Source organism: Artibeus jamaicensis, unplaced genomic scaffold (genome assembly GCF_021234435.1).
Source record: "Artibeus jamaicensis isolate MK-2021 breed Jamaican fruit bat unplaced genomic scaffold, CSHL_Jam_final scaffold_461, whole genome shotgun sequence".
Classification (NCBI taxonomy): Eukaryota; Metazoa; Chordata; class Mammalia; order Chiroptera; family Phyllostomidae; genus Artibeus; species Artibeus jamaicensis.
The window spans coordinates 16,206,305-16,230,762 of NW_026522045.1; positions in this window are offsets into that span (position 1 = coordinate 16,206,305).

A 24,458-nucleotide genomic window follows, 5' to 3' on the forward strand; every position below is an offset into this window, starting at 1 on the left:
GGGCGGTTGGACCGGCCTCGGCTACAGAGCGCAGCCACGGCGATAGAGGGCGCCGCCATTTCCCCGCTCTGACCACGCCCCCACATACAGCGTCACAACCCAGCGACCTGGGAGTCCAAGGCGCAGCTTCTCACATTTAAAGGGCCAGAACAGACCAAAAATGTCGCAGGAAGACCTCAAAGCCCCAGAGATAAATCTAAGCGACGAAGAAATAGCAAAACTCTCAGATGCACAGTTTAAAACACTGGTCATCAGGTTCCTAACAGAACTGGTTGATTATAGCCACAAATTAGAGAAACATATGAAGGCTAAACTAAGGGAAATGCATGGAATTCCACAGAAAACCCATAGAGATGAAAAGGAAACTGGGACTCAAATCAATGAAGTGGACCAGAAGAAAGCAAATAATGGCCAAACAGAAAAGAGTCAAGGAACAAGAATTCAAAGAAATGAGGAGAGTCTTAGGAACCTCCAGGACATCTTTAAATGCTCCAACATCCAAATTATAGGGGTACCAGAAGGGGGAAAGACACAACCACCAGTGGAAAAATTATTTGAACAAATAATAAAAGAAAATTTCCCCAATCTGGCAAAGGAAATAGACTTCCAAGAAATCCAAGAAGCTCAGAGAGTACCCAAAAAGTTGGACTCAAGAAGAAACACACCAAGGCATATCATAATTACATTAGCCAAAATCTAAATGAAGGAGAGAATCCTAGAAGCAGCAAGAGCTAAGGGGACAATCACCTACAAAGGAGTCCCCATCAGACTGTCAGCAGATTTCTCAAAAGAGACCTTACAGGCAAGAAGGGGCTGGAAAGAAATATTCCAAGTCATGAAATCTAAAGACCTACAACCAAGATTGCTCTATCCAGCAAAACTTTCATTTAGAATGGAAGGACAGATAAGGTGCTTCTCAGATAAGATCAAATTCAAGGAGTTCATCATCACCAAGCCCTTATTATATGAAATGTTAAAGGGACTTATCTAAGAAAAAGAAGTTAAAGAAACATGAACAGTAAAAGAACAACAAGCTCACAGTTATTAACAACCACACCTAAAATGAAAGCAAACTAAAAGGACACCTAGATCAGGAGTGGAAACATAGAAATGAAGATCTCAAGAAGGGTTAGCAACAGGGGAGTGGGAGGAGGAGAAGGGGGGAGAAGGTACAGAAAATAAGTAGCATAGACAGTAGATAGAAAATAGATGGGGGGGCAAGAATAGCATGGGAAATATAGAACCTAAAGGACTTGAGACACATGGACATAAACTAAAGGGGGGTAATGGTGGGGATGGGGGGGCAGGGTGGAGGAGAATGAAGGGGGGAATAGAACAACTGTAACAGCATAATCAATTTTAAAAAATAAATAAATAAAGGAGGAAAACAATCACTATAGCACACATCAGAGAGCCTACAGCTTCTCTTGAATTCCAGTAATTGAGAGAAAACATGCTACTTGGGAAAAAAGACAGACATTTGTGGTGAGAAGTTGGCCTAGGAAGTCTATCAAAAACATTGGCATTATCACATCATTATTTTTGCCCCATCCCCAAAAATATAGCTCACCCCACTAAAAGATGAGTAATGATCCCGAAGAAATAAACATTAAATTATCCAAAGAAATATAAAAACAAGTAATTTTAATTAAAAGAATTAGACAAAAACAAAAGGTCAGACAACACCACAGTTCACAGGGAAAAAAAAAAACAAGGAATTGGAAGACAGGTTACATAATTATTTCTTTAAAGTGTCAAAAATCACAAATAGCATAAGTTGTATAACAAATATAGAATATGAACATAACACAGTGGTTCAATAATTATATGGCAAAGGTAAAAAGCTACTAGAGCCCAGAAAATAAATGAAAAAAAGATATAAAGGGTGTAGATATAAGATCATATTAGAAACAACATAATTATACATAAACTATTAAAAATATAGAGGGCCTTAATGGAAATGCATGGACAAATCACACTAAATAAAAGAAGCAGTACTCATTTACTGAGTGGATAAAGAGGCAAAAGAGATTTTAAAATATTAAAAGCAGTACCTGAAAACCAGAGAAAAGATTTCCAACTCACACAGAACTGGTGTTTCTGAAGAATGGAGCAAGAAACAAAAAGTCTAAGAAAGGCCTGAATATGCAGATGAAAAATGATATATTGTATCTTGGGGAGGGAGGAATGGTACAGAACATTCAGGGTGAGAACCTAGCTGAAAGAAATCACTAAACCTCAAAGATAAAGAAAGACACATTTGGACATTCAGGAAGAAATAACAAGTCAATTACAAAGAGAGTTCTATTCTCTACTGGCTGTGACAGACTAGCTGATATTAGACTTTCTCTCCTTGGGAAAAACTAGGAAACTGAACAAAATATATGTCCTAACTGTTTGCAAGCAGTGTATAACAATCAGTTTAGAATGGTGATACCCAAAATAAGGAAGATGATCTGAACACTAAGACTACTACAGCTATAGGCCTAGAGGCATGTCAAGACCACAGAACAAGGGTGGAAAAGTGAAGTAAGAATAGTGGTCTTGATGATCTCTGCTTAAGGAAGTAAAAGTCAGAGTTTGGGAAAGATGAAACAAAACAAAGTAACTAGAGAAGGAGATATACAGAACAAGGATTGCTGATTTCTCCATAGAGGTCCCTTTGAGTTTTAGCTGAATATTAAGCTATGCATGTACAGGATAAAACTTAGAGTACAAAACAACATATCCTGGAAACTGACAAGTTTTAAAATTCCTAAAAATTAACACAGGACATGTAATGTTCTATGTTACAAAGAGGCAACAAGGCAGAATTTAGATACCATGCTGAAAACCCAGGGAATTAAGTAGATACCCCAGAAGGATTATGCTTTAGGAGTAGGTACAGAATAGTCTTAGAGCAAAATTTACTTATAAATATGGTGGGAGAAAACCTAAACACCAGTGTCTGAAGAACCAAGCAGGTCTGCATGTAACCTAACACTGCCAAAAAGTAAATACTCATTGATATTCAGGAAGACATCAAAATTCAGAAACTCAATAATGTAAAATTACAATGTCTAGATACAATTAAAAATTTCCTAGACATGCTCATAAACAGAAAGATATACTTATGACTGGGATAAAAAGAAGTTAATAGAGAGATGATGAAAATACAAGAAAGATGACAAAAAAGGCAGAAAAATTGATTAAAGTGACTATTATGATAATGTATGAATACTTAAAGGAAGGCACAAACATAATATGTAAAAAACAGAAGACATCAAAATTAATTAAATTGAATTTTCAGAGCCTCCAAATATAACATTTAAATTAAAAAATCACTACAGAGAATTGTTAAGAGTAAAATAAAAATCAAACAAAAATTAGAATCAGAAGGCTATCAGGAAAGTGCATCCAATGCACATTTTGAACCTCAGTTTTCAAAGCTGCTATTAAGTTACTAAACCTGATGCTAAACTCAAATAAAAGCTGAGCCATAAACATCTTGGAACAACAATTGCTGCATGGACACATAGAATACCATATGATCTCACCTTTAACAGGAAGCTAAACAACAAAACAAACAAGTAAGCAGAAAAAAAAAAACCAAAAAACAAAGACACTGTAATAGAGAACAAGGGGATAGGGACCAGAGGGGAGAAGGAAGGGAAGTTAAGGGGAAAAAGGGGGAGGGATTTGGAGGAACAAATAGGAAGGACACAGGGACGAGAACTAAGGGGGGGGAGGAAATGGGAGGGAGGTGGGGAGCAAGGGGCAGGGGAGGCTGGGATGGGAAAAATAGACAAAAAACTGTACTTGAAAAATAACTAAATAAAATTTAAAAAAAAAAAAAAAAAAAAAAAAAAAAAAAAGAATTGACTTCCTTCTTAAAGTTTTCAATTTCCTCTTTTGCATGTTGGAACAAACCAAGACCTGCTAACCTAATCAGCAATCTTTCATTTGCATGAAATAATTGTATTTTTTGTGATGTTTCCCTGTATAAATCCTGCTGTTCTTTTTTATTCCTCCAGAGCATATTTTAGGTTGATACCTTAATTTATGTCTCTCAGGCTGCAGCTTCTGTTGCTCAAATAAATTATTTTTATTGTATTTTTCCATTACCATTTAGCCCCATTATACCCTTCCCCACAATCACTACCCTGTTGCCCATGTCATCAGTTCTTTTTCCTTTGTGCTCAACCTCACCACACCCTATCCTCTCCTGCTTAGCTCTCATCCTGCTCTGTATCTATGTGTCTGTCCCTATTTTCCTTTTTAGTCCAGTTTGTTCATTAGATTCCATATATGAGTGAAATCATATGGCATTTCCTTTCTTTGACTGGTTTACTTCATTTAGCATAATGTTCTCCAGGTCCATCCATATTGTTGCAAAAGTAAAACTTTCTTTTTTTTACAACCAAGTAGTATTGTATTGTATGTCTCATAGCTGTTTATCCACTCATTTACTGATGGACACTTGGACTGCTTTCATATCTTGGCAATTGTAAACGCTGCAATGAACCTCATGTTCTTTCAAATGATTCTTTAAAAGATTTTATTTATTTATTTATCTTTAAATGGGAAGGGAAGGAGAGACGGAGAGAAATATCAATGTATAGTTGACTCTCGTGCATCCCCTGCTGGGAACTGGCCTGCAACCCAGGCATGTGCCCTGACTGGGAATCAAACCATGATCCTCTGGCTTGCAGGCCCACTCTGAATCCACTGAGCCACACCAGCCAGGGCTCAAATGATTCTTTATTACTGTATAAATTTAATTTACTCTGAAGATTTAAGACAAATAAGATGTTGCCAAGAAAACAATGGATCCTGAAGACATGACAATAGAAACTATTGAAGGTAAACCTCACAAGAAAAAAAACACTGTAAAAATATGAATAGTGCCTTAGAGATGTATATGGAAATATATAACAGTCTAATATATGTTTGTCTACAGATGGAGAAAGGCCTGGGACAGAAAAATATATAAGGAAATAAAGGCTAAGTTGTTGGAGAAAATGTTAAAATGAGAACTTATAAAAATTATCTCTTCCATATAATCAATAAAAGAACTGGTAAAAAAAAAAGTCAAAATCAACAACTTCAAAATTCTGGAAACTAATAAATGGTTTGTAGCAATCCAAAGAGCAGTTAATCAGCAAAAATGGCTGAAATTCTATAGGGTCAACTTTCCATAAAAGCAATATGTGCACTAGCAGAAAAACTAACAAAGTCAACTTTAAATAACACTAGAAAATTAACCAAAGTCTTGCAACAATCTAAGAAGCTTTTTTTTTTGAAAGAGCAGAGTGGAATATTGGTAAGTTAGCAGACTTTAGCTGTTTTACTTACTCTATCCCCATACAAATTCATGTATGCAAATACTTATAATAGTTAATAATAATCACCAGAAACCCAGGAGAAAAACCAAATGTTTAACAAATGGTGAATAGATAAACACATGGTGATAGAATTTTATCTTCTTATATAAAAGGAAACATATTCCAGTCTCTAATGTATTAAAAATAAAGAATCGAAAACTAAACTTTCCTCATTGACTTAGCTTGCCTAGCTAGTAGTATATACTTTATTTCGATCTTTTCCTTTATGGACAACTTTTCAAGATTTGTTCACAACAGCTGCATTTTCTTTCTTTCCATTCAATCCTCAACCCACTCAGGCTGGTTTCTGCCCATTCACTGTACTGAAATAGTTCTTGCAAATTGATGCTTAAAGTCAGAAACTTTTGGAACGTGGTGATGTCTCAACACCTCAGCAACATTCGGTATATTAATCCAAACATTTCAAGTTATTTTTAGGATTTTTTTCAGTATTGGACTTAAAATATAAACTATTATAATATCCTCATAAATATGTACTGTGTTCATAATATGTGTTGCCAAGTACTACTGCTAATATTCCTATCAGGTATCATGGATTATGCTTTTGAAAATTAAAAGTTAATAGGGCTGATAACATTTAATACTGTACACAGAAACTTTCTCTATGTAATCCCATTGTGCTATAATTGGATGTATTTTTCATTTATTATATTCAGTGACTGATGGAATAGGATACAAAGTAGTAAATGTGTTTACATTCCTCTAAAAAGGGAACAATGTCTTTGCATTGCCCACTAGATATATACATCCCAAATCATAATTAAAATTAAGAATTGAAACTATGCTATATAGATTGCATTATTAGTATTTTTACCAGATTAAAACCTTTACGAGTAAACTGTCCTCTTTTTCATTGTTGTTCAAGTACAGTTTAATGCATTTTCATCCCACCTTCCCACCCCAGGCATCCCCACCTCCCTCCCAAGATTCTACAACCCCTTGGTGTTGTCCATGTGTCCTTATTGTTCTTCCTAAAACCTCTTTTTCCCCCTTCTCCTTATTATCTCCTCCCACCTCCTCTCTGGTTACTATCAGATTGTTCTTAATTTCAATGTCTCTGGTTATATTTTGCTTGCTTGTTTGTTTTGTTTATTAGGTTCCACTTAAAGGTGAGATCATATAGTATTTGTCTTTCACTGCCTGAATTATCACCTTCTTTATAAAATGAGGTAACATTTTAGCCCTGACTGGTCTAGCTCAGTTATTGGTGTATCATCCCTGCAAAGTAAAAGGTGGCCAGTTCAATTCCCTGTCAGAATACATTCCTGGGCCCAGCTGCTGGTAGTAGCATGTGAGAAGCAACAGATTGATGACTCACTCATACATCTGTGTTTCTCTCCCTCTTTGTCCTCCCTTCCACTATCTCTAAGAATAAGTTAAACATTTTAAAAAAAGAAAAAAATAGGTAATGCTTTAAAAATACTTGTTTTATCCCATAAATTATCGTTTTATTATATTTTGTTTTTAAATTTAATTTAATTTAATTTTAATTCATTATTTTTGTTTTGCAAGTTTTATTCAGCTTTATTTTTTAATTTTTTTGTGAAGTTGAAGACCTCACAAGACAATTTTCACTAAATTGACATGAAAGAGTCCCATTATGAGCTGATATGGGAAGATGGCGGTGGAGTAGGACAAAGGATTTCACTTCCCCCCACACACAGGAGGAAAACATGGCTGATCTGAGGAGGAGTGCAGTGGATAGCCAACAGAGACCAAGCATATAGGAAGGTAGGACTCCAGAAATTGGAGTGGTCTCTGAATGACCATACGGTGAGGAGAGGAGATGCCTGGTCCAAGGGAAAGGTGCAGAGACCACAGGCCCTCCACCAGGCTGGGATGGAGCCCAGGCTGGTCCCCCTCAGTCTCTGGAAGATGAGGGCTGGCAGCAAGGTCCTTGGGAGAGAGCCAGTCATCAGCTCCCTTCCTACCCAGCTGGGGCAGTTTGAAAAACACCAGGAGAGATCTGTTTGCTTGGAGTGTCAGAGAGAGGAGTTGGCATGAGAAAGCAAAACACAGAGCTTTGATCACCTGTGGAGTCTGTGGTCACCAGCTTGGGAGAACTGACAGTCTCCATTTCGATCCCCCATAGCACTGGGAAAGGTTCGTGCCCAAGCCTGAGGGACCAGGGAAGGGAGCACGAGCCTACACCCCAGGCTAGGACAGTGAATCCTGGGGAAAGTCTGCTCTCAGTGGGGTGCTGGGGAGAGGCGCAGGTCAGGATCTTGGGAGAGCACTCGTGAGACCTGCTGAGTTCACCGAGAAGGGAGAGAGGCCACACCAATTGCCCCTCAGACTCCTACAGCTAGTGTGACCAGAAGAAAAGGTTGGACCAGCTAGAAACCAATGAGAGGGTTTTTTTAAATAATCTTTTATTTTTTTTAACTTAAGTATTTTTTATCTTTCAATACTTTTACACCCTCTCCTCTTCTTTTATGTTATTTCTTCTTCCTTTCTTTCCAAACCTACCACTTTTTCCTCCCTTATGCTACCTTTTTTTCTTTCTTTTTGCTCCCCTTCCCCCCAAGTGAGACAAAAGACTTGGAACAGCACCCCCTTGGTAGAGATAGTAGAGACAGAGAGACAAAATTTACTTTGCTATAACAAAAAAACTACAAGTTACTGCATATTTGTATTTTTTCATTATTTTTCATTATTCTTACATTATTTATTTTAATAGTATCTCTGTATTCCTCCTCTTTCTGTATAGTCTTCTTTACCTTGGTTGGATATATTGTATCACTTGATGGTTTTCCCCTGTCCCCTCAATCATAGTGTATTGCTAATTTACTGTCCTTTACTTCCCCTTGCCCAGTTAGCACACTATTGAAGGTCCAATAATCCCCAATCTTGGTATATCATAGATTCTGTCATATGATTCTTGCTCTAATATTATTATAAATAACAGTTGTTACATACTATTGTAAATATTACATAACACCCCCCCCCAGATCTTAGCCCACTTCACTGTTGCCTGAAATATAATACTGTGGTGGTGAACTCTATTCTCTCTCACATTATACCTATTTACCATCCTTTATTCTTACCTCACCTCAGAATCTGACCTCCTTCAACCTCACTCCTTTCTAGATCCAAATCACAAACCTTCCCTCCCCACCAAGAGCCTTATCTTCTTTCCATCCTTTCTAAAAAGTGGCTAGTTGGGTTGAAGATTATGGTTATCGCTATACACATAGTCAGGGGATCACCTATCTTCTCTACCGTCTGCTACTATAAATATAAAATATTCTCCTGCTGTCATAAACCAATAATATCAGTTTCCCATTATGGTTTTATAACCAAGACTTTGACCGAAATGTTATACCTGAAGGAGTTGTGCCTAGACCCTGGTTGTTATCAGAAACCCTTGGGGAAACTGAGATTGACTTTCGAAGCTAACAAAAGCCCACTGGAGAAAAGACCTGGTACATCATTCTGTTGTGTGGTTCATGCTAGTCTTTCCAGGTAAGGAACAAAGGCTGCTTTCCTGAATAATGGCAGGGAAGAAACCTTAAGATTTTATGGGAACCTCAAGGACTTGAGGAACATAGATCCTGCAAGCAAGGCTTGATGGATATTGTGTGGCTTGCCTTCTGTGCCCTGAAGTGCAGACTATAGCTCGATGTAAAAGTTCCTTGTGTAAGTTTCAGCAGAGCAGATTTAAAGAGCCTATGACATTAACTGCTTTTCTTGTCTCTATGCTAAGTGTGCAAAATTTGAAAACTGGAATATTAGAAAGCTCTTGATGACAATGAAGGTGATCTTAAAGAAAGAAATCATGTTTCAGGGAAAATCACAATGCTTAGTTGTGGATATTGAACTCTAGTGTAGCTAACTGTCCAGTTTCATTTTCACTAGGAAGCTGAACTAATTTCTTCCAATTTTTGGACCAGGAATAGTAGGAAACTGAACTCTTTATAAGATTGTGTCTGTATACACCATGCTGCTTCTACCTCAGTAATATCACCAGAGATATTTGATTTACAGGCAAGAAGAGTTAATCAAATGTCACTGTCTGATATCATTCCTGATTTGTTGTGTGAATTAACTTTTGTATTGTTTCTTCTATTTTCATAGAATGTATGCCTATAACTTCATTTACTCAGGTACTTGTTTGCACACTATAGGCCTCACTTAAGAGGACCATCTGCATCACCACCTCCTATGACTCAACCATTTGGCTGGGCTACAGTAGTGAAATTTGGAGCAATCTATCAGCTTCACTTAACTTTGCAAAGGTCATGGTAATAAAGACTACAGCATAAGTTGCATATGTGTATCTGAGAGATTCATTCATTATTAGTATGTGTTGAAATGTGAAACAATTTTAAAAACTGAAAATTTGCATTAATTATATAAGTGTAATAAAATACATCACTTCTAAAATTTATGTTCAGTCACAGTTTAGAAATTATAAACAAAGAAATATAAAAACATAAAGAATATTTTTTTCGAGGACTTCCGCCAAGATGGAGGTATAGGAGGATGTGCCATGCCTTCCCACACAACCAAGTTTAGGGACAACTAAATATTAGCATCAGAAAACACAACCAGAACACGGAAAATTGAACTTTTCGGAAGTCCGGTAACAACAAATTCTTCAGCCCCACCGGTAAGGGGCGAAACCGGCATCTCGTGAGGGGTTGCACAGGACTCTGGTCGGACGGACCCAGGCGCGGAATCCAGATGCGCAAATCCAGAGCACGGGTTCCAAACCCAGGATTGGACCTAGTGAGCGACCGAGCAACCCACCAGGTGAGCGACTGCTGAGGAGACAGTGGGGAGGCGGTGCTGCGTGTTGACTGTGGTTGCCTATCTGTGGGTGAGCCGACAGGCGAGGGAGTGGGCGCTTGGACCGGGCCCGGCGGTCCCCGTGGCTTGCGGCAGTAGAGGGCGCCGCAGTATCCCCGCTCTGACCACGCCCCCACATACAGCGTCACAACCCAGTGACCTGGGAGTCCAAGGCGCAGCTTCTCACATTTAAAGGGCCAGAACAGACCAAAAATGTCGCAGGAAGACCTCAAAGCCCCAGAGATAAATCTAAGCGACGAAGAAATAGCAAAACTCTCAGATGCACAGTTTAAAACACTGGTCATCAGGTTCCTAACAGAACTGGTTGATTATAGCCACAAATTAGAGAAACATATGAAGGCTAAACTAAGGGAAATGCATGGAATTCCACAGAAAACCCATAGAGATGAAAAGGAAACTAGGACTCAAATCAATGAAGTGGACCAGAAGAAAGCAAATAATGGCCAAACAGAAAAGAGTCAAGGAACAAGAATTCAAAGAAATGAGGAGAGTCTTAGGAACCTCCATGACATCTTTAAATGCTCCAATATCCGAATTATAGGGGTACCAGAAGGGGGAAAGACACAACCACCAGTGGAAAAATTATTTGAACAAATAATAAAAGAAAATTTCCCCCAATCTGGCAAAGGAAATAGACTTCCAAGAAATCCAAGAAGCTCAGAGAGTACCCAAAAAGTTGGACTCAAGAAGAAACACACCAAGGCATATCATAATTACATTAGCCAAAATCGAAATGAAGGAGAGAATACTAGAAGCAGCAAGAGCTAAGGGGACAATCACCTACAGAGGAGTCCCCATCAGACTGTCAGCAGATTTCTCAAAAGAGACCTTACAGGCAAGAAGGGGCTGGAAAGAAATATTCCAAGTCATGAAATCTAAAGACCTACAACCAAGATTGCTCTATCCAGCAAAACTTTCATTTAGAATGGAAGGACAGATAAGGTGCTTCTCAGATAAGATCAAATTCAAGGAGTTCATCATCACCAAGCCCTTATTATATGAAATGTTAAAGGGACTTATCTAAGAAAAAGAAGTTAAAGAAACATGAACAGTGAAAGAACAACAAGCTCACAGTTATTAACAACCACACCTAAAATGAAAGCAAACTAAAAGGACACCTAGATCAGGAGTGGAAACATAGAAATGAAGATCTCAAGAAGGGTTAGCAACAGGGGAGTGGGAGGAGGAGAAGGGGGGAGAAGGTACAGAAAATAAGTAGCATAGACAGTAGATAGAAAATAGATGGGGGGGCAAGAATAGCATGGGAAATATAGAACCTAAAGGACTTGAGACACATGGACATAAACTAAAGGGGGGTAACGTTGGGATTGGGGGGGCAGGGTGGAGAGGAATGAAGGGGGGAATAGAACAACTGTAACAGCATAATCAATTTAAAAAAATAAATTAAAAAAAAGAATATTTTTTTCTTTTCAAATAATGGGTACATGGGCATTGCTAAAAATACAATAAAAAATCTTTAACATGAATTAATTAAAATCTTCAATAGTTGTCTTTGCAAAAACCTTGTAGCACTCATCACAAACAATGTTGTGCTCAAAGCATAAATAATTTTCACAACACTAGCAAAAGTATTTTGATAAGTGATTCATTTTGGATGAATAGCACCTAACACATATTTTTCTCTTCAAGGAAGCCATATCTAGAATTTCCTTCAATTTGTTTGAAATTGATGAAGTTTGAGGTAAAAAAGGCTTATGCACACCTGTAGAGATTTCTGAATGATTTTTTATTTGTTCTGGCACTAAATGTATTACAAGGATTCGAATAAATATTTTTTGCCTAATTTTCACATGTTCTGTTGTAGACTGCTCTGCCTGACTTTAGGAATTGTATCTCTACCCCTTGAGGCTAAGGGCGAGAGACAACCTTTGGAATGCCAGCCGCAGGAGACAAAGCCTCTCTCTGGTAGCAAACACTGCCTCAGTTCCTCTCCCTGCCCCCAAAGCTTGGTCAGAAGTCAATGACAGGTAAGATCGCTCACAGTGGGGGGCAACCTAAGCCAGACTGGATCACTTGGGAGGCCTTCATGGAAGGACTGGGGGAGGAGCTGCAACAAAGAGCAATGGACTCTCGCTCCCTGGGATTTGTCAAAGCCCAAGTCCCCATGTTCTCTGGGAGAAGCTGTTCCTGGCTCTAATCCACTTAAGCCTGAATACCTGTTGGGGAGAGCTCCTTGCCTTGCTAGAGCATGTCCTGGGAAAAAAAATCTGGCATCACAAAGACTTGCTGATTAACCTGTGAAATCTGCTCTGCTACGAGTGCTTTCATTCATATGATAAGGGTCTGAGAGGAAATGAGTACCTCTCCCAAAGTTTCTGCAACTCTCTTCCTGACAGACACTGACTCAGACTCTGAAGCCCTAAGATTTCTTTGAAATGTTATCTACTGTTTGATCCTTGCCACCCTGCATTCCTGTGTATTACAACCCAATAAAAGATTATGGATGAGGGCACTCAGGGCCTTTTTCTCCTCAGAGAAACTGGCCTCAGCCCACTCCTCCTTCCCCAAACAGATCTCATCTTGTCTTGGCCATATTTATTCATTCACTCATGTCTGTGGCACTGGGGGGACTTGCGAGAGAAGTCACCCCCATATTGTTCAACATATGAATATGCTGATCATTTATTACTGCAATATTCAAAATTGTATAGCATATAATCATAGGTCATCTTCTAGTGTTCCTGGTAACATTATACATACATATCATTTGGTCCACAGTGTCAAATCCTGACTTTGTTTGATTGTAATAGTTTATTATGTCAGGCTTTTGCAAATCTAAATGTATTGTGTCATCAAAAAGCATACTTGAAACTAAAAGTATAGAGCGTTTTTCCCTTTTGGGGTATGAGATACAAGTCTGTAATCTGCAACAAAAGCAAATAAGTTGTATTTTTGTGCCTGTGTTTAGAAGACATTAATTCAGTGGGTAGTTGTGGTTTATTCTTACCAATATACCTAAATATGAAAGTTGCTTCTTCAAATCAGAGATGGGATTTATATCATTGAACCACTTATTTGTAATATTACCACTCAGCTGTAATATTACCTCCTGATAAGTAAATGGGTTTTGTCAATCTACCGATTACATCTGTTGGTATATTACTAATCAAGTAAGGACTTTCCAGCTGCTTAATTCCATATATTTCAAGATTCCCTTTGTAAAATGCTTTTGAATTGACTAGCAAAAAAGTTTATACCATAATTACTAGGCTTGGGGAGAATATATTGTCTAAATCCACAACTAAATCCACAATTGCCTCTAAATCCAGGTAACATTTCATCTATTATTACATTCTGTCCCATAGAGTACCATAATTCACAATTTTCAACAAATACTGAGAAAGTGTCTCTCACAGCTGCTAATATGTCCACTTTTGGGCATTCTAAGTGGGTAAGTTTGTTATCAAACCTGATACAATTATTAATAAATATAAATCACCATAAAGATATTATAGGTCTAAAAAGTTCAATCCAACTACCATCTGCAAATTTAACTGATTGTTGCCATGTAAACCAGCTAGGTATAAAAGGTCTAAAAATGCTTTCAATCTTGTTTTGTCTATTTTTTAGCATCTATTTCTCATGAAAACTGGCTTGAGATAGAATCTCTGCATTTATTTGTATATAAGAAGATTAGATCCAAAATATCATTTGTTTAAAGCAATTCCCAGTTCTATCTTGGCTTTTTTTTTTTTTTTTTTTTGGCATTTGGCCAAAGTAATAGAAGTTGGCACAAAATATTCTGTAGCTGTTTTCTAATTTGTTTTCTTATGGGATTTTTCCTCCATTTTGATTTTTTATCTTTTCCAAAAATATTTCTTTATTCATATCTAATTCATCTACACTTTCTTTACTAAGAGTATCTTGCTCAGTATTTGTATCTTCTGAATGAACTTCCAGATAATTTTCATGTTCAAAATCACTTTCATTTTCATGTTCGACTCTATCATTTTCACCATTGAAGTCACTGAATTCATTGAATTCACCATTGAATCCATAATTGGATTCACTGAAGTTCTACAACACAGGTGGCACACACAAGGCTGTGAGCCAAATCCAACCCTTTACCTTCTTTTATCCAGCCTGGCACCTTGTTTCTACCCAGCGGCAGCACTGAGCTCCTCGATCCTAGTTAAAGAGTAGTTACATTTACAGTCCTAAAATTACGTTTGACCCTTTGAAGACAACTGCAAGGCAGATGTGGCCCCCGGTGAAAATGAGTTTGACACCCATGTTCTACAACATCTCTTGGGCTATTGAATCAATATATTTTTCAGCCATTTTTGATAAATGAAACAAACACACACTACTTACTTTGAAGTTCATGAAAAAATTTTCAAAGCAACTACACCAACACTGGCTTTGGAGTTTGTGGTATCCCTCAGATACAATTTACTATTGAATATTGCACACCCTTATAAAATATGTGTTATAACCAACTCATGACTAAAACATTATAATTTAATATTAGTCATGTACAAATGTGCAGCTGATCATAACCTTGAACCTATGCATTTGATATATGTAACAATATTTAAGAAGGGTCTATTTCTATCTCTCAGATCAGCCGTGATTTCTGAAGGATTAAAACTTCTTTCCTTTTTTGTCCTAAGTGTTCAGAGAGAAAAGGTCCACAATTCTTCAAAGGAGAGAAATCTTAGAATGTTCCTCTCAGCCTAATTTGAGTTAAGTAAAATGCACAGAAGGGCTTCAGATAGGTGTGATATGCTTTACACACCTTCCTCCAAGGAAGCCACTCTTTCTTATTCTGGTACATTGTAGAATTAGTTCCTACATTTGTTATGGTTCTTGCTATGACTTCTAACCTTTTAGCTAAATTTGTCTTCTCTGAAATAAAAGGGTACCAACTTCTCCAGCAAAGCCGTCATTTGAACATTCCATACATTGCTCACCAGGTATGGCCAACTGACCTGGACCTTGCAAAATCTTACTATCTCAAAGAAAGGCTCACCTCCACTCCTCTTTCATGTTAGGAATCTCTGGACCCAGGGATAGCAGTACATCCTTGGCCAGCAGGAAGTAGTTACAGAAAAATGGGACCTTCGTCCATCTGCCTTTGTAATAATACAAAGTTGAGAATTGTTAAAGGGGAGAATTGATACAGATAGATTGCTGGCCCAGGACCTGGAGTGAAGGAGGGGTTACAAGAAGTGTTGGAAGCCAAGAAGGTGAAGCTGAGCACAGCACATGGTGACAGATTTCCCTATACCTGGACATTAATGCAGCAGGAGTATACCTTGCAGGAGTTTGCATGAGGATGGCAAAGGTGATTGATAAAGGGAGAAAAAGCCTTCTGATGCACTTCCAGAACACGGTGGCAGGAGAAGGTGCAGACTTGTCAGTTTATCCTGAAAAAAGGACAGATAGGCTGAAAGCTGAACCCTCCCAAAGCACATAGAAGTTTGTAACAGGAGATTTGAAAGAAGTATGAAAAGAAACACATGGTTCTTCTTCCCATCTCTATCCCTGTCAGGGATTCAGAGTGCTTGTGGAACAGTGAGGAATGGAAGCCATGTAGCCAGGTAAAGGGAACTCCTGGTCCAAGAAGCAGTATCAGTATGTATAACTAGCATTGCATGGTCCTGCTCATTTGAGTGTACAGATGCACTGGTGAGCCAACAGGTGAATGGATGGGGTGAAGAAACTGGGCAAATAGGCAGTGCATAGAAGAAAAGTCATCATTTGGCCCAAGTAGGATGTAGGTCATCTGCATATAGACTCTACAAAGGTTCCTAAAATCTGAAAATGACTGGGAAAGAAGCAGAGCAGCTTAGAGTATGACTCAGATGTTGCCTGCAGTTTCCTAAAGGATACTATTTTTATGTTGGAGAAAGAACTCAGATTGCAGACTTGGATTGGTCTGGCAGAGCATGGTGGAGTTATTCTTCTCTGGGTATTCTGGAGGGGAGAGGCTTTGAAGCATAGGACTGCCATCCTTCCAAAATTGTGTAGCTTTTGAATAAAAAAAAAATCTTTCCTTTTTCACCAAACCTGTGCCTCTGGGTTTGCCAATAGGTGGGGGGCAGTAGAACCCCATTTATGTTCCATAACACTAATATTCTACTCTCAAATTAGGCAGACTTACTCCAGCCAGTCCTAGGCAGCACTGGAGAATCATAGGTTTATCCTCATAGAAGGCATCATGTAAAATGTATGGCATGCAGTAACATAACAACACCTGCCCTCTCCATAATCATTCTTACCACTATGAATTAAAAGGGCCCATATGTGAAATTGGATAAGCTCATAGGAAGACTGCATGATAACCTTACACTCAGAAACCTAAAGTAACCACAAAAGATAGTCTGAAATTAAAATGTATCAACTAATACCCAGTCAGGGCAGGCAGTCATTGCCCTAGGCTAAAATCTTCCATGACAAAAAAAGTCAATTTTTACCTTAATTGAGCCTATTGTCTTTTTTGCATCAATGATAATACAGCTTTGGAATGTCAGATAACTTCCTTTTTTTACAACCTCCTGGAGTACAACAACCACACCAGAGCAGAGAACACAAATCACTTCCTTGTTATTATCATGTTAATTGTTGACTGTTAAGATCCCTTACCCACCTATGTAAAAAAGTATATGTCTATCACTTTACCTTTTTTATCCAATCACAAAGTTTTCCCCACTTAATTTCCTCCCAACTCCCTAATCTATCATCAATAGATTTCACATAATCATTTTCCTCTTTTGATTATAATGTATAAAATAAGGTGCAAAACTACCATTTCCTGGAGAATTCTCCCAGTTCATTGAGGTTTTGCTTCCCAGCAGTTGTCAATAGTTAGGCTCAAATAAACTCATAAAGAGCAGTTTGAAAAATACCTGAAGAGACCTGTTTGCTTAAAGTGTCAGAGAGAGGAATGGGCAAAAGGAAACAAACAAGGGGGCCTTGATCACCGGTGGAGTCTGTGGTCGCCAGCTTGGGAGAATTGAGAGTCACCATTGCATTCCCCCATAGCACTGGGAAAGGTTTGCGACCAAGCCTGCAGGACCAGGGAAGCCTGGCCAGATGCCAGTACTGACACCCCAGTCCCCAGTGGTAACTTCCAAGGGGGAAAAGTGCTCTAAAAAAGGATCTGGATTCCCTTGGTGGGGCCCTGGGGAGAGGCGCTAGTCTGGATCTTGGGAGAGTGCTGGTGAGACTGGCTGAGTTCACTGAGAAGGGAGAAAGGCCACATTAATCGCCCCTAAGCCTGCTGCAGCCAGTGAGACCAGAAAAGCCAGGTGGGCCAGCTGGGAACCAACAAGAGGTGTTTTTTTTTTTTAGGTAATCTTTTATTTTTTAACTTTATTATTGTTTATCTTTCAATATTTTTCCTCTCTTTTCTTCTTTCTTGTTTTATTCCTTCTTCCTTTCTTTCCAAACTTATCGCTTTGCACTACCTACTGCTACTCTAACAGGGTGCAGCCAAGAGGAAGGCCCCAGAAAAGGATTTGGGATGAGGTCCAGAGTTCAGGGTGTCCAGGAAATATTAAGTTGTCCTCAACGCCCCTCCAGGGGGAAGGAACAAATGGAGCCAGGGCCATTGAAAGCTGTTTTGCATAGCAACAGTTTTGCAGCTAACCTCTGGGATAATTTAACATATCTATAACCTTTAACTAGTTTCATAGATGTGTTAAATAGCTGTGGCCAAGCTTTGAGCCAGGGAGAAGGGAGTGGTTTCTACCCAAGATGTAACTAGGAACAGGCCCCCCGAGTTACAGCGTCTGCATGAGAGTTTGGAGAAGATTGGCTGCATGCCATGGGGCTATATCTGCCCAGACTAATGATGGCAGCCCAGTAAAGCTAGGAAGGTATGAGGGTCCTGGCAGGTGTAGCTGATTGTAGGAGGAGTCAGAAATGGGGTGCAAAGGAGGATGGGTGCAGAGATTTAAACCCAGATGCGGCAGCCATTGAAAAGAGAGCCACACGGTTTCGGCAAAGTAAGGGTCCCCTTTTGGCCAGGTGAAGAGAGAGCCATGTGGTTTCGGCAGAGTGCAGACCCCCTCTTTCCCACATGAAAGGGAAAACCATGCAGCTTTGCCAGATGGATATCCCTGCAGCCAAATGAAGAAGAAGACACATGCTTTTGGTGGAGTGCAGACCCCTGCAGCTTTGGTAGAAGAGGCCCACATGGCTTTGGGGTGCCCCCTTTACCCGCATGGCCTGGAAAGCAAGAGAGACTTTGACTGGAACTGAGTACAAAGAACTCCTGCCAGTGGACCATGAGAAGGTACCACATAACTTTGGATTAACTAGAGAGAGATCCTATCTGCACGGTGATACAGCTGATGGTGACAGCGGCCTGAAAAACAGACGTGTGTTCCTTTCCTGATTTATGGTATCCAGAGTTGGGACAGTGGGAGAAGCGAGAGCTGTGTGGGTATAGGTGTATACCCTAACGACTTTGATATTTTAGTGGAGGCATTAAGACTAAATAGCATTAAATACACATTTCATTTTCTTTTCACAAATCTCTGGCATTGAGAGGTGTCTTTCCAATTGGCAGCAGACAGAAGAGCCCAGTAGATATTAGTATTCTATCCTTGGGAGGGGACCCTGTTCTCTATCAGCTTTTGGCATCCCTAGGTGAGCCAAAGATTGCCACCCCCCCAGACCTGTTGCTCTGTAACAGTTTTCGGCATCCCTGGGTGGGCCAAATATTGCCCCTCCTTTGGACCTTGTTCAGTAACACTACCTTTTTTGTGTTTACTTTTTCTTCTCCCCACAAGTGAAACAAAAAACATGGAACTGCGAAAAGACCAGAGTTGGACTCAAAGAGGGGGCATCCCAACAGTAGAGACAGAGAGACAAATTTCACTTTGCTATAGCAGAGAAACTACAAGTTACTGCATATTTATATTATTATTTTTTCATTATCCTTACATCTTTTATTTTAATAGTACCTTTGTATTCCTCCTCTTTCTGTATAGTCTTCTTTGCCTTGGCTGGATATATTGTATCATTTGGCAGGTTTCCCCTGTCCCCTCATTCGTAGTTTTTTTCTAATTTACTGTCCTTAATTTCACCTGTGCACCATCAACACACTACTAAAAGTCCAATATTCCCTATTTTGGACATCTCATAGATTCTGTCATATGATTGTTGCTCTAATATTATTGTAAACAATAGCTGTTAAATACTATTGTAAATACTACACAACACCCCTCCCAGATCTTAGCCTTCTTTATTGTTTCCTGAACTATATCACTGTAGTGGTTAACTCTATTCTATCTCACACTACACCTACTTACCATCTTTTATTCTCACCTTAGCTCAGAATCTAAACTCCCACAACCTCACTACTTTCTAGATCCAACTCACAAAACTTCCCTCCCCACCAAAAGCCTTATCTTCTTTCCATCCTTTCTAAAATGTGGCTACTTGAGTTAAAGATTATGGTTATCATTATACATACCCAAAGGATTTTCTACCTATTCTCCACTGGATGCTACTGTAAATATCATAGAATACTCACCTACTCACATAAAACATTTTGCCTTCCTCTCTACCTGATCCAAAAAAAAAAGTAGGTGGAAGTGGTGAATGCCAGGATATGCACTGGAAGAGGCACCACAATAACGAATCACCAACAGATAAACAACAGAAGAACTTGAAGGAGGGGGTGTAAACCACACAAACCTCAATCCAAGACTTATCTGAAAATACAACTAAAAAGTGGAGAAACTGCCCAGTACAAACAAACAAACAAAAGAAGAGCAAAACAGAATTCCCAAAACACTGTACACGCAGAAGAACTAGCTTCTACACAACCTGCTCACAACAGCACAAAACATTAAAATGGGTAGTGGACAGAGGGACCATCAGTTCACCAACTGGTGAAAAAATCCACAAAAGAAAGACCCCAGAACAAACAAAACCCAAAGACAAACTCAGAGCCAAAGTAAACGACATCCCAAGACCAGTGAGCTAGGGAGATCAGGAAGACTATGCCACTGGATCTCACAGGTATTATACCACAGAAATTCACACCATAAACCCAAGAAGCCACAACAAATTAATTTAAGAAGCTAAAGCTAACTAGAAGGGTCACACAAACAGTGGGAAAAGAAAGAAACAATCCCCAAATGAAAAGAAAGGAGGAAGCCTCAGAAAAAATGCTACATGAAATAGAGGCAAGTCACCTATCAGATATTGAATTCCAAACACTGCTTATCAGGAAGTTCAAAGAGCTCACAATAAGCTACCTGAAACAACAGAAGAATTACAATGAATTGGCTGAAAATTATGTCAGCATGAAAAAGGAAATAGAAACTATCAGCAAGGGCCAAGACAAAATCAAGAGGGATTAAGAGAAATGCAAGACAATATGAAATGTAATAATATCCAAATAATAGGGATACCAGAAGAAGAAGAAAAGCAAGGGATACAAAATCTATTTGAAAAAATAATGATGGAAAACTTCCCTAATTTGATGAGAGAAAAAGTTACACAATTCCAGGAAACACAGAGAACCCCAATCAAGAGGATCCCAAAGAGGCCCACTACAAGACACATCATCATTAAAACAGCAACATTTCAAAACAAAGAGAGAATCTTAAAGGCACCCAGGGAGAAAAAAGGAAGTAACATACAAGTGAGCCCCAATTAGGTTAGCTGCTGACTTCTCAATGGAAACACTTCAAGCAAGAAGAGAATAGCAAGAAACATTTCAAGTAATGAGAACCAGCAGCCTGAAACCAAAGTTACATTATCCAGCAAGGCTCTCAATTAAGATAGAAATCCAAATAAAGACCTTCCAAGACTAAAGAAGTGTAAAAGAATACACCTCCACCAAACCAGCTCTGCAAGAAATACTAAAATGTCTGCTTTAAGGAAAGGAAGGGAAAGAGAGAGACAATGAGAAACATAGGTATAAAAATAACAATGAATAAGTACCTGTCAATAATAACCTTAAATTTAATGGATTAAATGTTCCAATCAAAAGACATAGAATAGCTGAGTGGATAAAAAAGTATGACCCACACATTTGCTGCCAACATGAGAACCACCTCAGGACAAAAGACCTACACAGACTAAAATTGAGAGGCTTGAAACAAATTTTCCAAGCAAACAATAAGGGGAAAAAAGACAGGGTAACAATACTCATATCAGACAAAATAGTCTTCAAAAAAAGGGCCATAAAAGGAGACCCAGTTCTGGCTGGTGTACCTCAGTGTATTGAGTGCAGGCCTCTGAAGCAAAGGATTGGGGTTCGATTCCCAGTCAGGGAACATGCCTGGGTGGCAGGCTAGTTCACAGTGGGGGACACGTGAGAAACAACCACACATTGATACTTCTCTTCATCTTTCCTTCCCTTTTTCTTTCTCTGAAAATAAATAAATACAATATATATAAAAAAGGCGACCCAGAAGGTCACTTCACAATACTCAAGGAAAGAATCCACCAAGAAGACATAAACATTGTAAATATATATACATCCAACATAGGAGCACCCAAATATATAAAGAAAAGCTTAGAGGACTTGAAGAAAGATATTGACAGCAACACAATTACACTTCCGGATTTCAACACCCCACTCTCAAAAATAAACAAATCTTACAAACAAAATATCATTAAAGATATTGTGGAATTGAAAAACATCCTAGGTGAAATGTAATTAACTGACATATATAGAGCCCTTCATCCCAAAGAAGCTAAATACACATTCTTTACAAATGTGCATGAAAAATTTTCAAAGATATACCACATGAGAGGACACAAAACAAGCCTGAACAAATTTAAGAGAATTGAAATCATCATGAGCATTTTTTTCTGATCACAAAGGACTGAAACTTGAGACGAACCACAAGAGAAAAGACATAAAACATTCAAAATCATGGAGATTGAATAGCATGCTATTAAACAATGAATGGGTAAAGAATGAAGTTAGTGAAGAAATAAAAACGTTTCTGGAAACAAATGAAAATGAATTCACAACGAGTCAAAACTTGTGAGACACAGAGAAGGCAGTCCTGAGAGGGAAGTTCATAGCAATACAGGCCTACCTAATAAAGATAGAAACATTTCAAACAAACAACATAACCCTATGCCTACGGGAACTCAAGGAACAACAACAAAGACAGCCAAGAGCAAGCAGAAGGAAGGAAATAACCAAGATCAGAGCAGAATTAAATGACATAGAGACTAAAAGCAGAATTCTAAGGATCAATGAATCCAGGAGCTGGTTTTTTGAAAAGATAAACAAAATAGACAAGCCTTTAATCAGGCTCAGCAAGAAAAGAAGAGAGAGGACCCAAATAAACACAATCAGAACTGAAAGAGGAGAGATTACAACTGACCCACAGAAATACAAAGGATTATAAGAAATTGCTATGAAGTATGGTATGTCAAGACATTTGAAAACTTAGGTGAAATGGACGCATTTCTAGAAAAATATAATCTTTCAAAACTCAATGAAGAAGAAGCAGAAACCCTTAATAGAAAAATAACAGCAGATGAAATTGAAGCAGTAATAAAAAAAACTCCCATCACACAAAAGGCCTGGACCAGATGGTTTCACAGGAGAATTCTACAAAGCATGTAAGTAAGAGGTAACCCCTATTCTTCACAGACTATTCCAAAAAATCCAAAATGATGGAAGACTCCCAAATTTTTTTTATGAATCCAGAATTATCCTAATCCCAAAACCAGATAAAGACACAACAAAGAAAGAAAACTTCAGGCCAATATCACTGATGAACACTGATGCTAAAATCCTCAACAAAATATTGGCAAACTGCAACTAACAATACATTAAAAAGATCATACATCATTATTAAATGGGATTCTTCTCAGAGATGCAAGGATGGTTAAATATTTGCAAATCAATAAATGTAATACCTCATATAAACAAAAGCAAAAACAAAAATCACATGATCATATCAATAAATGTGGAAAATGCTTTTGATAATACATCAATATCATCAATATCAATGCTATTGATAATACGTTTTGAAAATGCTTTTGATAAAGTCAGCAAAGTGGGAATAGAGTGAGCATTCCTCAATATAGTAAAGGCTGTATATGAGAGACCTAAAGCCAACGTCACACTCAACAAGCAAAAACTAAAAGCTTTTCCACTAAAATCAGAAAAAAGACAAGGTTGTTCACTTTAACCAATTCTATTCAATATGGTATTGGAAGTTTTAGCCACAGCAATCAGACAAGAAAAGGAAATGAATCACATACGTATTGGAAAGGAGGAAACAAAACTGTCACTGTTTGCAAATGACATGATAGTGTACATGGAAAATCTTATAGACTCTACCCAAAAACTACTCAACCTAATAAATTTGGAAAAACACCAGGATACAAAGTCAATATCCAGAAATCAAAGGCATTTTTATATACCAACAATGAAACATCAGAAACAGAAATCAAGATAAAAATCCTATTAAATATAGCAAAAAGAAAAATAAAATACCTAGGAATAAACCTAACCAAGAAGGTAAAAGACCTGCATGCAGAAAAGTACACAACACTGAAGAAGGAAATCAAGGGAGACAGGAACAAATGGAAACATATACCATGTTCATCGATTGGAAGAATTAACATCATCAAAATGCCCGTACTACCCAAAGCAATTTATACATTCAATGCAATACCTATTAAAGTAACAATAACGTACTTCACAGGCATAGGACAAACATTTCAGAAGTTTATATGGAACCATAAACCACCCCAAATAGTAGCTGCAACTTTGAGAAAGAAGAACAAAGTAGGAGGGATCACAATACCTGATACCAAACTGCATTACAAGGCCACTGTAATCAAAACAGCCTAGTACCGCCCTGGCTGGTGTAGCTCAGTGGATTGAGCACTGGCCTGCTAACCAGAGGATCATAGTTTGATTCCCAGTCAGGGCACATGCCTAGGTTGCAGGCCAGTTCCCTGAAGGCCAGTTCTTGGCAGGAGATGTACTAGAGGCAACCATACATTGATGTTTCCCCATCTCCTTCCCCTCTAAAGATAAATAAATAAAGTCTTTAAAAAAACAGCTTGGTACGGGCATAAAAATAGGCACATGGACCAGTGGAACAGAACAGAGATCCCAGGAATAAACCTAAGTCTCTACAGTCAATTAATATTCGACAAAAGGTGCAGCAACATAAAATGGAGTAAAAATAGCCTCTTCAACAAATGGTGTTGTGGGAACTGGACAACTATGTGCAAAAAAATGAAACTCGAGCACCAACTTACACCATATACCAAAATAAATTCTAGGTGGAT